Source organism: Miscanthus floridulus, chromosome 3 (genome assembly GCF_019320115.1).
Source record: "Miscanthus floridulus cultivar M001 chromosome 3, ASM1932011v1, whole genome shotgun sequence".
In the NCBI taxonomy this organism is placed as follows: domain Eukaryota; kingdom Viridiplantae; phylum Streptophyta; class Magnoliopsida; order Poales; family Poaceae; genus Miscanthus; species Miscanthus floridulus.
Window position 1 is genome coordinate 107,185,728 of NC_089582.1, and position 12,786 is coordinate 107,198,513.

Sequence of the window (12,786 nt, forward strand, 5' to 3'; positions counted from 1 at the left end):
ACGACGTCGACAGGGATTCCTCCAACGGGAGACCATCCTTTTGTTGTTGACGGCGGCGCTTATCTAGCTCCTCGTACGCAAGGATGTGCTTCGTGCGCTTCGCCGCCTTGGCGTCCTTTCGCCTCTTTTGCACATTGGCGTGAGCGCGGTTGATCGCTCGCCCCCCCATGTCCTTGAGAATGGGCGATGGAGAGGAGCGCACGTCCCTCATCCCCTGAAGGAACGACAAACATGCATGAGGGAACAAGGGGTAAGGGGAGACTAAGGAGGTTCAGAGGCTATATCGGCACACGACTTACCAGCGAAAGGAACCCCTGCGACGGCCGCATCATGATAGGGGTCAAGTTGCTGCCCCACAGCTTCGCCTCTACCGTCTCCCCCACCTGACGAAGAATTTCCTCGTCAGAAAGGGTGGAGGAGGACATCCGGGTGCCCTCAATGGGCTCACCCGGCTTCATCTCGAACAGCCGCCACCGCCGAGCCATCAGCGGCAGCACCCTCCGGCAGTGGAAGGCGGCCACGACCACAGCCACAGTGAGGCCATGGCCTCGCAGCCTCGCCAGCCCCTCCAGGAGCGGCTCTAGGTTGGGCTGGTCGACCTTCAGGACACCCCACTTCCATTTCTCCGGGCAACTCCCCACAATCCGCCTGGTGTAGGGGGGAAGCCCTCCGTCGTCGTTGCAGAGGTAAAACCAACTCGTGTACCACCGGCGGTTGGAGGATGCGAGTTGGGCCGGGATGTAGAGGTGCAGGCGGTCCTGATGCACTTGGAGAGTGCAGCCTCCGGCCCTCACCGCCTTCCTCTTACCCGACGTGCCCGTCGGCTTGGTAGTATGCCCCACCTAGAACAGATGGAGCCACAACTCCTAATGGGGAGCGATTCCTAAATACCCCTCATAGACGGCAACAAAGATAGCCACCTGAGCGATGGAGTTGGGATTAAAATTGTGGAGCTCCATGTCATAGTATTGCGGGAGCGCCCGCATGAACCGGTCCGTCGGGACGCCGAGGCCACGCTCATGGAAGGAGACGAAGCTCACGACGTAGCCATCATGAGGCCTCAGCTCTGGCTTGTCGTACGGAGCAATCCACTCCGGCCTAGCGGGGTCTATCACCGAGCGGAGGAGTCCACCGTCGACAAGCGACTGGAGCATCTCCTTGGTGACATCCGATGGATCCCAGGGGTCCGCCTCGACAACAACGATGTCGCCGACCATGGGTACGATGGAGGAATTGAGGGCGATGGTGAGTTTTTTTCTCTCCCTCCCACGCTCTCGCTTTTTTCTCACTATCTCCCTAGGCTCGCTCTTCTCTCCTCTTCTTCCCGGCACCCGCTGTGCTAGCGACGGTGTGACGAAGACGGTGCTAATGCAGGCAAGGTAACATGAGGAGGGGCAAGACTCCTCAAGTATTTATGCAGGGAGGAGGCGAAATGAACGGGCGACGAAATTAGGGAGGTTTTCCCTATCCGGCGCAGTTAACCACGAGCCGATTTCATCGGCCCACGCGCCCATGTCTCCCGCATTAAATGCGAGGACGGTTATGTCCCATCCACCACGTCACGTTCGGCCACTACGACAGCAGGCATCGTTTCGACTCCCCATGAAACCACCTCAAAAGGCGCGCCGCCCGTGCCGAGCCAATAGGGAAGATATTCCCTATGGCCTGTTCCTTTCGTATGAAGGAACCGGGCTCTGAACCTATTACGATCCTGGGGTTCGAAGGCTGGGCCCCAAAGGGTTTCGACAGCCGCCCTAGGATAATAGAGTCAGGGACAACCACGGGCGAGCCCATACGGGGCCGAGGCCCAAGCAAGCGAAACGCTTGGGACGCCCAAAGTTGTGTCTGAGACCGGAGGAAAGTCTCTGAATGGGATCCCACCGTAGGGAAGCACCGAGCCACCGAGGCCCAGCGAACGGCCTCAGCACCCACTAGAGACATCCTCTGGTACTCTTGGAGTGTGTCTCTGGACCGCTAGCTGTCCCCTAGCGAACGGGGTAGGGGCCTCCACTCGGACTACCTGATAACAGCTCACCGGAAGTGCCACCGCTCGTGCCCATCGAGGGTAGCAAGGCACATTCCACCCCTCCTTCCAAGCGAAAAGGAAGCGCGAGGGTCGCACAAAAAGTCAGGGGAACCCCCGATGGCCTTCTCGTTTTTTGCAGAGGCTAGGGGGCTCTTCCTGCAACCTTGCCGAGACCCACCGACCCCAGCTCGCACTCAAAGGGGCTCGGCAAAACAAACCCTCCTTCCAAGCAAAAAGGAAGCATGAGGGTCATATAAAAAGACAGGGGAGTTCCTGACGGCCCTCTCACCCTATGCAGAGGCTAGGGGGCTCTTCCTACAAATACACCGAGACCCCACAACTCGGGCTCACGCCCAAAAGGGGCCTTGGCAAACAAACCCTCACGCACAAGGGGCGTATAAAAAGTCAGGAGAACTCCCGATGGCCCTCTCGCTCCACGCAGAGGCTAGGGGCTCTTCCTGCAACCTTGCCGAGACCAGAATGGGCTCGGCAAACAAACCCTCCGTCCGAACAAAAAGGATATGTGAGGGGCGGATGAAATAGTCAAGGGACCCCCGACCGCCCTCTTGCTCCAGGCAGAGGCTCGGGGGCTCCTCTTGCACCCAAAGACCAAGACAAATGGTTCAAGGCCACGCTAGAGGTTTCACTACAAAACATGATAAAGGGCACCGAGCCCATTACGGTCTAGGGGTTCGAAGGCTAGGCCTCCAAGAGGTTTTGATAGCCACCCCAGGGCAACAGAGTCAGGGACGACTTTGGGGCGAGCCTACGAATGGCCCAGGCCTAAGCGAACAGTCGCTCGGGGCGTCCTAAGTTGTGTCCGAGACCGGCAGGAAAGTATCCGAATGGGATCCCACCATAGGGAGGCATCGAGCCACCGAGGCCCAGTGAACGGCCTCGGCACCCACTAGAGAAACCCTCTGGTACTATTGGAGTGTGTCTCTAGACCGCTAGCCATCCCCTAGCGAATGGGGCTCGGGCCTCCACTCGGACTACCCGATAATAGCTCACCGGAAGTGTCCACACTCGTGCCCATCGAGGATAGCCTGGCACATTCCACCCCTCCTTCCGAGCGAAAGGAAGCGTGAGGGTCATACCCAAAGTCAGGGGGCCCCTGACGAACCTCTCGCTCCATGCGAAGGCTAGAGGGCTTTTTCCTGCAGCCTCGCCAAGACCCCCGCAACCTGAACTTGCGCTTATGGGCTCGGCAAATGCAATAAGAACTACTCGCTCAAACACGAAAATGGGGAAAGCCCCTAGAGGAGTAACTTCACTCCTCCAGGGGCTCGGGGGCTACACCCGTCGGGTGCGCTCACGCGCACCCACCGGAACCTCAAAAAACAAACCCCAATTCCTATGGAGCAGGTATAAACCCAGCCTCGGCAAACCCTCAAGGAGAGTGCACGCACTCCCCCCGAGGCTCGGAGGCTACTATTGGGTACCTTAGAATGGGGTACCCCAAGCAAACATCAAATGGGTCGCTAAAGTCCCATTTAAAAAATAAAGCTAGAAGGCAAGCCGTGGGCCCCTCACCTACCACGACCGAGCCCACTGGGTCCTCCTCCTCCTCGCCTCGAGCCTCGAGCAGGAGGTCTCGGCATCTTGACACAAACTCCGCCTCACGCGAGGCTCCCCAGGGAAGGCCTCGGCAGGGAGCGCCGTCTCCGCCTCGCCCGAGGCTCTCCACGGAAGGCCACGGCAGGGGGGCAGACCTCGGCAAGGAGCCCGATCTCCGTCTCGCGCGAGGCCTCATTCTCCGTCTCATGCGAGGCCTCATTCTAAATGTCACCTGAGGATGGGTCGTCCGCAGCCCGTCACCCCCTACCTCGACCGACCCTCTAGGCAACGCGTCATGTCTCATTAATGCTTCAACCACTCCTGCAATCTCAGCCGGACGATGGCTCAATGCCACAAAATGGCCGACGCGACCCGAGGTCGCATCAGCGCCATACCGGCTAGGATAGGGCATGGCGGGGATTACCGGCCATTGTGTCCTAACACTGTGTCCATGATCAGCGCCATACTAGCTGGGATAGGGTACGGCGGGGATTACCGGCCACTGTGTCCTAACGCTGTGCCCATGATCAGCCGCTCACTCGAGGCCTCGGCACTGTACACCAAGGTCTCGGCGATCTTGGGGTTCACGCCTACCGAGACCCCTCCACCACGGTGCAGCCTCAGCATCGACCAAGTCTCGGCCTCACGCACAGTCCGTTCACAGTGGCTTGCACGTTCACCGCCGTACCCACTCTGAGGCAGTCCCGGGGTTCCCACGACGCACAGAATCTGTTGGGACAACCACGCCGCTCTAGTGCTCCAAGGACGGACCACTCTGACGACCACACCGCCATAGGAACAGGCTTGTTGATGCAAAAGTGGATCTGCAAACACAAAGGGCTAATACCCGAATCGATATCCAAAGCGTGCCAGTCGATTTGACCTGCTAATCGACAAGGATGAAGATACGAACACTTTGGTCCTGACAACAGCGATACGCTCGGAAGTCACGGCCAAGAGGTGCTCACGCGGAACTCAAGAATCGCCGAAGGTCACACTGAAACGATGCAGCTCGCCGAATCAATGAGAACTCGTAAAAAAGGAAAAATATGCAAATTGACGAAGTCGCCGAAAAGTAAGTAGATGCGAATAGGAGTAAAAATTGGTTTTGATATTGATTGATGTATCTATTACATTGCCCCTTACTCCATATTTATACCCTAATCTAAAGAGACACAACCAAACACAACTAGGACACCAATCCCATATCTAAGGAAACACGTGACTCTTACATGAATCATACCCTAACAAATATAGAAAAGGAAATCAACTCCTATCTATTTCCCTGTCCGCCTCAATTACGATGGAAATCTCACCGTCCTCCTTCCCATCGGCATACTCCCTATTTCATCGGCAGTAGTCTTCAAGTCTTCCTTCATCGGCATACTCCCTGTTTCATCGGCAGTAGTCTTCAAGCCTCCCTTCATCGGCATACTCCATGTTTCATCGGCAGTAGTCCTCAAGCCTCCCTTCATCAGCATCGACAATAACACCTCCAACCTCATCGGCAACGCCCGAGTCCAAATCAACCTTTCCATCGACCATCACCAGCTATCGGCAACCATCTTTACAAACCATCTTTCATCGGCTATCAAAGTATTCAATAACTTTCCCCTTGCCGATAGTCCACTCCGATTATTTTGACACGTGCAAAAAAATGGTGTCAACACATGCCCCCCAATTTCGGAGTATAAAACCATTAATGCTCCGAAATTTACTCCAGATAACGCTTGCCTTTGCCCGATTACCGTAACTCATTCTCCAAGCCAAAACTTGATTTGTTATCAAATCCAATCAGATCTAATCTTGATTCACGCACTTCAGTAAATATCGCACAATCACCAACCACTCTTGCCTTGATTATGGTTAAGATACCGAAACAATAACCCATCGGCAAGATCTTAACATGATAATGCTGCCATTTTCAGAATTAAAATATCATATATCGATATCCCCTCCAAGTCATGATTACTTGTCATCAACTCATCTGTACAATCCCCTGATTATCGCGCGAACAGTTACCATATCCCTCTGAACCGCCTTGACCTATATGCGCGCGACATAGAGATAAGTCCAAAATACCCTTATTCTGGGCGGCTTATAAATAGATTTCTTCGGAACCCTCATTTTCTACCTTCAGCCTCCAATCCTTGGCATTCTCTCTCTCCGGCGGCGACTCTGACGAACAACCGCGCGACCTCAACCAACAAGAACCCTTCTCCGGCGCTAACTTCAAGTTTCCGGCTCGTACCTCCACCTTCCTCAAGACAATGGCCATCAACTTCGACGTCCCCATGGTTCGCTCCACTTCCATTACCTTTTACTTTGATCTTTTTGCAAATTCATTCAGTTGGTGATTTTTCCTTTCTTCTGTCTTCTGGATTCCATAACCTTAGGAACTGCGCAACAAATTAGTTATCCCAACCGATCAGCCACACGTCCAATGCCTTGGACTAATGGGCAACCCAGATCCAACCGATCTGATCAATGCAGAGGTTAACAGAATCCCCTTTAGAGCCCAAAATTTTTCTCTGAATTTGTGGAAAGACACATTCCGATCTTGGCCCAAAACCACCAAAGGGTGGAAAGATTGGTACTTGAGGGTTAATAGATCGATGCAAGTATACTGGGCAGAACGAAGGTTAGACCAATGCATTAGGCTCTCTATTGCCGATATGCAGAAAAATGAATCAATGATAATTGCAGCTGCTTATTTCTGGTCAGACACGACCAATACTTTTATGTTTGGACATGGCCCAGCTACTCCTACCCTTGCCGATATCCACATGCTTACTGGCTTGGACATCTCAACTGCCGATGAAGGCTCCATCTATGGTAGAAAGTCTGAATATAGGGTGAATACCCGCAACATCGGCGGTTGGACAGGATATATTCAAGAATACCAGAAAACCGGGACACTTAGCCAGAGGGAACATGCCACATTCCTGAATATGTGGTTAGAAAAATTTATCTTCTGTGGTCGATCAGTAGGACCAACCAACGCCTTCCTCCCTGCAGCTGAACTTTTGGCTAATGGCGTAAGGTTTCCTCTTGGCCGATACCTTCTGAGCTCCACTTATCATCTTCTTCATCAAGTGTCTCAGAAACTTTTGCTTGGTGAACCCATCGGCAACCTGGGAGGCCCGTGGTGGTTTATCAACATGTGGCTGAATGCCCATATGCACAAACGTTTGCAATGGGACTTTTTTGCTCAACAATTCCCATGAGAAATTGCTGAAGATTATGTGCTTGGGGATGATGAATCGGCAACACGCTCACCCCTCAATTTTGGTGAAGCCATAATTGTCCTTCCTGGAACAGAAGCCAACGAAGACCAAATCGGCAGATTCTTTCAAAGCTTCTACAATGGTCTTTCTCGTGATCATAGGGCCTGGGTGCCTTATATTGACGAAGAAAACAGATTCCCCCTTCTTTTCAACTTTGCCGACGACACTCTGAATCAAGATAATGAGCTCATGATGGCTATCATCACTCCCAGGGCAATTCCAGTAAACACATTCGGCAGCGGGAAAAACACCAACATTACATATGAATTTTACAACCCATCGGCAGTATCCCGCCAATTGGCTTTTGGGCAACTGCCAATCAAACTCTGCTTTGCCGATGTGATCAAACCCAGGGAAACAATCACCTGCGGAACAGATTGGAACAAGGTAGTACAACTCTCCCCCGATGCCGATACTACAGATGTTGATATATCCACCTGGACACCAATATCTTTCATCACTGAGTCATATAAGCAATGGTGGCGAGAGTGGAAAGAACAACTGTTCGCAACTTCTGCTCACACATATCGGCACATGATCGACCCTGAATATGCCATCCCTGACGACGCGGTAAGTTTCCTTTAACTCCCTTCTGCTTTTCCCTTCATATATCAGTAACTGATTCTCTTGTAACAGGTTAACAACCCAGCACCATCGGTGAGCAAAAGTGGGAAACCCTTCAATCTCCGGCCTGTTTCCCCAACATCGCCGATCGGCTACAACGCTCCCACCTTAGCCGCTTTGACCCACCAGAAGATTCGTACCAAGACCATCACTTCTAAATCCAAATTGGCTACATCTAGGGCTACTCCATCGGCCGCTGCTACAACCTTGGTCAAAGCATTTAAGGTAACAACCTCGTTTATTTTCACTTATGCCGATCACAAACTGTATTAACCTTAATCATCAGGGGGTAAAAGCTGCTACTGGATCGTCATCGGCAATTCCGCCGATATCAAGCACCACTTCTGTCGATGAACCTTCAGAGGTAGCTTCTTGACTTTACATTTTATCTGTTAAATATCATATCTTACACTTGTTTTGCAGCAACAATTGGGTACATCGGCAAACGTACCAGATGTCCAAACTTCACAACCAACAAGTGTCGATGCCCCCAGCCAATCGTTGCCGATGCCCAAGCAAAGCGCAAAGCTTCAACAGATACTGAAGCACAGCCAAAACGACAAAGGTCTATGCCGATCCCTACATCTGCTCCAATGTCATCGGTCATCATACCTCAAGAGCCCACCACCGATGAAGTCACAGAGGATATCCCATCGGCAAGCTCAGCCGATCCCCTACACGACATACTCCAGGTTGCTTCCTCCAGTCAAGCACAGGAAATTGCCTTGAAACAGGTAAACCGATCAACCTAGCTGATTTTACAATACTCATACTTACCCCTAACTGATCTCCTTCTCTCTCTCAGGAACAAGATTCCCCGAACAGCCTATTTTCCTTTGCCATTGACATTTCTGATGACGATGGAGAGGAGACAAGTTCTTCCCTTGTACTGGGAACAATATCGGCAGAGACTAAATCCAAGTTGGAAACCCTCCTGAACTTGCTACAGCAAGGTACCGCCCAACTGGTAGATGACTCGGACCCCGCAAAGGCAATTTTCAAAACAATTCGTGGCCAGGTCCCTGCCGATGTTGAAGAAGTACTCTTCCCAGCAGCTCACTTAGAAAGCCGCCAACTGCAATATCAATGGGCTGCTCAGCGCATTGCCGATAGAACAGCTCAAGCTCAACTCAAAGAAGAGATGCTACAACTGAAACAAATCGCTGATGAGAAGCACAAGGGCATCGTCAACTTGCAGACTTCGGGTGTTGCACTTAAGCAGAAAATCTTGGATCTATCAGCAAGGAAGATAGCTCTATTGGCTGAATTGAAAGAAATCGATGCAGCCTTAACTCATGCTCAACAAGAAGAAAGCCAGCTACCCAATGCCGTCAAAGCCCTTCAGCATGAAAGAGATATCCAAGCTCGCAAAGCTTTAGCCATGAAGAAAAAACTCAAGCCTGTGGAGGGTGCTGCCGATGACGATATCAAAGAAATGGAGGAAGCCGACCAGATTCGCCTGCGTGCGATATTAGCTATCCAATCCTTGTTGAACGTGTAATCTTATTTATTGTATCGGCACTTTATGAGACATTGACATCCTTGCATAATTCTAGCCGATAGTACTGTTATCGGCACTTATACTTTCATGCATCTATCCAGATACTAGGGTAATATTTCTTTAAATATTTTCCATTTAATGCTCTGGGAAACACAACCCCTTCGAGGGTTTCTAAAATATATGCATTACCAGGAACAGACTGATTTATCCGATATGGACCTTCCCAATTAGGAGACCACTTTCCAAACTTTGAACTTTTAGTCCCAATCGGTAAAATCAATTTCCAGACCAAATCTCCATCGGCAAACTCTTTTACTTTCACCTTCTTGTCATACCATCTAGCTACTCTTTTCTTATTTTCTTCGATACTAACTAAAGCCCTTAACCGATGACCCGCCACATCTTCCAACTCATCCTTCATAAGAGTATTATAATCATCGGCTGTCAGCTGATTTTGATAACGTATTCGTCTAGAGCCAACCTTAATTTCCCAAGGCAATACTGCATCGTGTCCATATACTAACTGATAAGGCGCTACTTTGGTTGCACCATGACATGACATCCGATATGACCACAAGGCTTCATTTAATACTGTATGCCACCTCCTAGGATTTTCTTCAATTTTGCGCTTAATGAGTTTGATGATCCCTTTGTTAGAAGCCTCAGCTTGACCATTAGCTTGAGCATAATATGGAGAAGAATTTAAAATTTTAATTCCCATACCTACAGCAAACTCATCAAATTCTCCTGATGTAAACATAGTGCCCTGATCGGTAGTGATAGTCTGAGGAATACCAAATCGGTAAACAATATGCTCTTTCACAAAATCAATCATATTGACCGATGTCACCTTTTTTAAAGGAATCGCCTCAACCCACTTTGTGAAATAATCGGTAGCAACCAGAATAAATTTATGTCCTTTACTCGATGGCGGATAAATCTGACCAATGAGATCAATAGCCCATCCCCGGAACGGCCATGGTTTGATTATAGGATTCATAGCCGATGCAGGCGCTCTTTGAATATTACCAAACTTTTGACACGCCTGGCATCCCTTAAAATATTTAAAACAATCTTCAAGAATAGTCGGCCAATAGTACCCATTCCTTCTGATCATCCATTTCATCTTGAAAGCCGATTGATGTGCCCCACATACTCCTTCATGAATTTCACCCATCAAGCTTTTCGATTCATCATTGCTAACACATCTAAGTAAAACTCCATCTATAGTTCGATAATATAATTCATCATCGAGGAGCACATATTTGGTAGCTTGGAACCTTATGCGTCTCTCAACCTTTCTATATGGATCCTTTAAATAATCGACAATCTCTTTCCTCCAGTCATCGGTATCAACTGCCGATGTTAGCACTTCCTGAATAGGCTGATACCCTGAAGCATGCTGAGCTAGTCGATTAGCTTCCTCATTATGCAATCGAGAGATATGTTCAAGACGAAAATCTCTAAATCCTTTCAACAATTGCAAACATCTTTCATAATACGAAATCAAAGCTTCACTTCGGCATTCATAAATTCCAGCCAATTGATTTATAACTAGCATAGAATCACCAAAGATTTCAACAACATCGGCACGTATCTCCTTCAGCAATTCTAACCCTTTTATCAAGGCTTGGTATTCAGCTTGATTGTTTGTCGCTGTAGCAACAATCGGCAATGAAAACTCATACTTCCTTCCTTGAGGTGAAATTAACACAATGCCGATACCTGCTCCTTCACCACACGTGGACCCATCGAAGAAAAGTGTCCGAGGAGCAATCCCCAGAGAGTCCACTGTATTACAATGCTGAGTGACAAAATCAGCCATCACTTGCTCTTTAACTGCTTTAGTTGATTTGTAGCGTAGTTCAAATTCTGATAATGCTAAAATCCATTTGCCAATTCTACCACTTAATATCGGCATCGACAGCATATACTTGACCACATCGTCTTTGCATATGACCGTACATTCGGCAGATAACAAATAATGCCTTAATTTGACACAAGAAAAGTATCAACACAGACACAATTTTTCGATGGCCGAATACCTCGTCTCAGCATCCACTAATCTTCTGCTCAAATAATAAATAACACGTTCTTTCCCTTCAAATTCTTGAATAAGAGCCGAACCGATAACTGTATCATCAGCTGACAAATATAACCTGAAAGGCTTCCCATGTTGAGGTGGAACTAGCACTGGAGGATTTGATAAATATTTCTTAATTTCATTAAGGGCTAATTGCTGTTCAACTCCCCATACAAATTTCTGATCAGCTTTCAATTTAAGTAGTGGGCTGAAAGCCTTGATCTTACCCGACAGATTAGATATGAATCTTCTAATGAAATTAATCTTACCGATCAAAGATTGCAATTCAGTCTTATTGGCAGGAGCAATCACCTTGTTAATTGCATCAATAGACTTCCTACTGATTTCAATGCCCCGCTGATGCACCATAAAACCCAAGAATTGTCCTGCCGATACACCGAATGCACATTTATTAGGATTCATCTTCAATCCATGCTTCCTTGTGCACTCCAGTATCTTTCGCAGATCGGCTAAATGTGCTGTGATATCTCCAGACTTAATCACTACATCATCAATGTAGATCTCCACTAATGTGCCGATGTACTCATGAAAAATAAAGTTCATAGCCCTTTGATAAGTAGCACCGGCATTTTTCAAACCAAACGTCATGACTATCCACTCGAACAACCCCACATGACCTGGACATCTGAAAGCAGTCTTGGGAATATCTTCCTCAGCCATGAATATTTGATTGTAACCTGCATTACCATCCATGAAGCTGATAATTTGATGTCCAGCCGCAGCATCAATCAACAAATCAGCAATCGGCATTGGATAGCCATCCATCGGTGTGGCTTTGTTGAGATTCCTGAAATTAATACAGACACGAAGTTTTCCATTTTTCTTATAAACAGGAACCACATTAGAGATCCACTCTGCGTATCGACATTGCCGAATAAACTTTGCTTCAATTAATTTAGTTATTTCGGCCTTAATGTCAGGAAGTACATTAGGGTTGCATCGGCGCGCTGGCTGCTGATGCGGCCGAAATCCAGATTTGATAGGTAACCGATGTTCAACTATCGATCGGTCTAATCCAGGCATCTCAGTATAATCCCAAGCAAAACAATCTTTATACTCTTTTAACAAATCTGTAATTCGCTGCTTACACTTAGAATCTAACTTAGCACTAATAAAAGTAGGTCTTGACCTATCACCATCACCGATATCTACTTCTACTAAATCATCTGCCGATGTGAACCCTTGACCTAATTTTCCATCATCGGCAAACCTATCCATTAAAACTCCTCTTCAGAACCGACTGCTTGGATCGGTGGAATTTCATAATCAGCAACTCTAAGGAACTCCTTTTCCCAAGCTTCTCCTGATATGCATTTAGTTCGCTCATAAGTATCTGATTCTGCCGATGCGATGATATAAGAAGAATCACCAGGGACGACCTCAATCTTATCCCCAATCCACTGTACGAGGCATTGATGCATTGTAGAAGGAACACAACAATTAGCATGAATCCAATCCCTCCCTAGAAGCAGATTATATGCACCCTTGCCGTTGATAACAAAGAACGTCGTTGGCAAGGTTTTGCTGCCGATGGTCAATTCAACGCACACTGCCCCTTTAGCCGGTGACACATTGCCTTCAAAATCTTTCAACATCATATCGGTTTTGGTCAAGTCTTGATCTCCTTTACCAAGTTTCCGATACATCACGTAAGGCATAATATTAATCGCAGCCCCTCCATCAATAA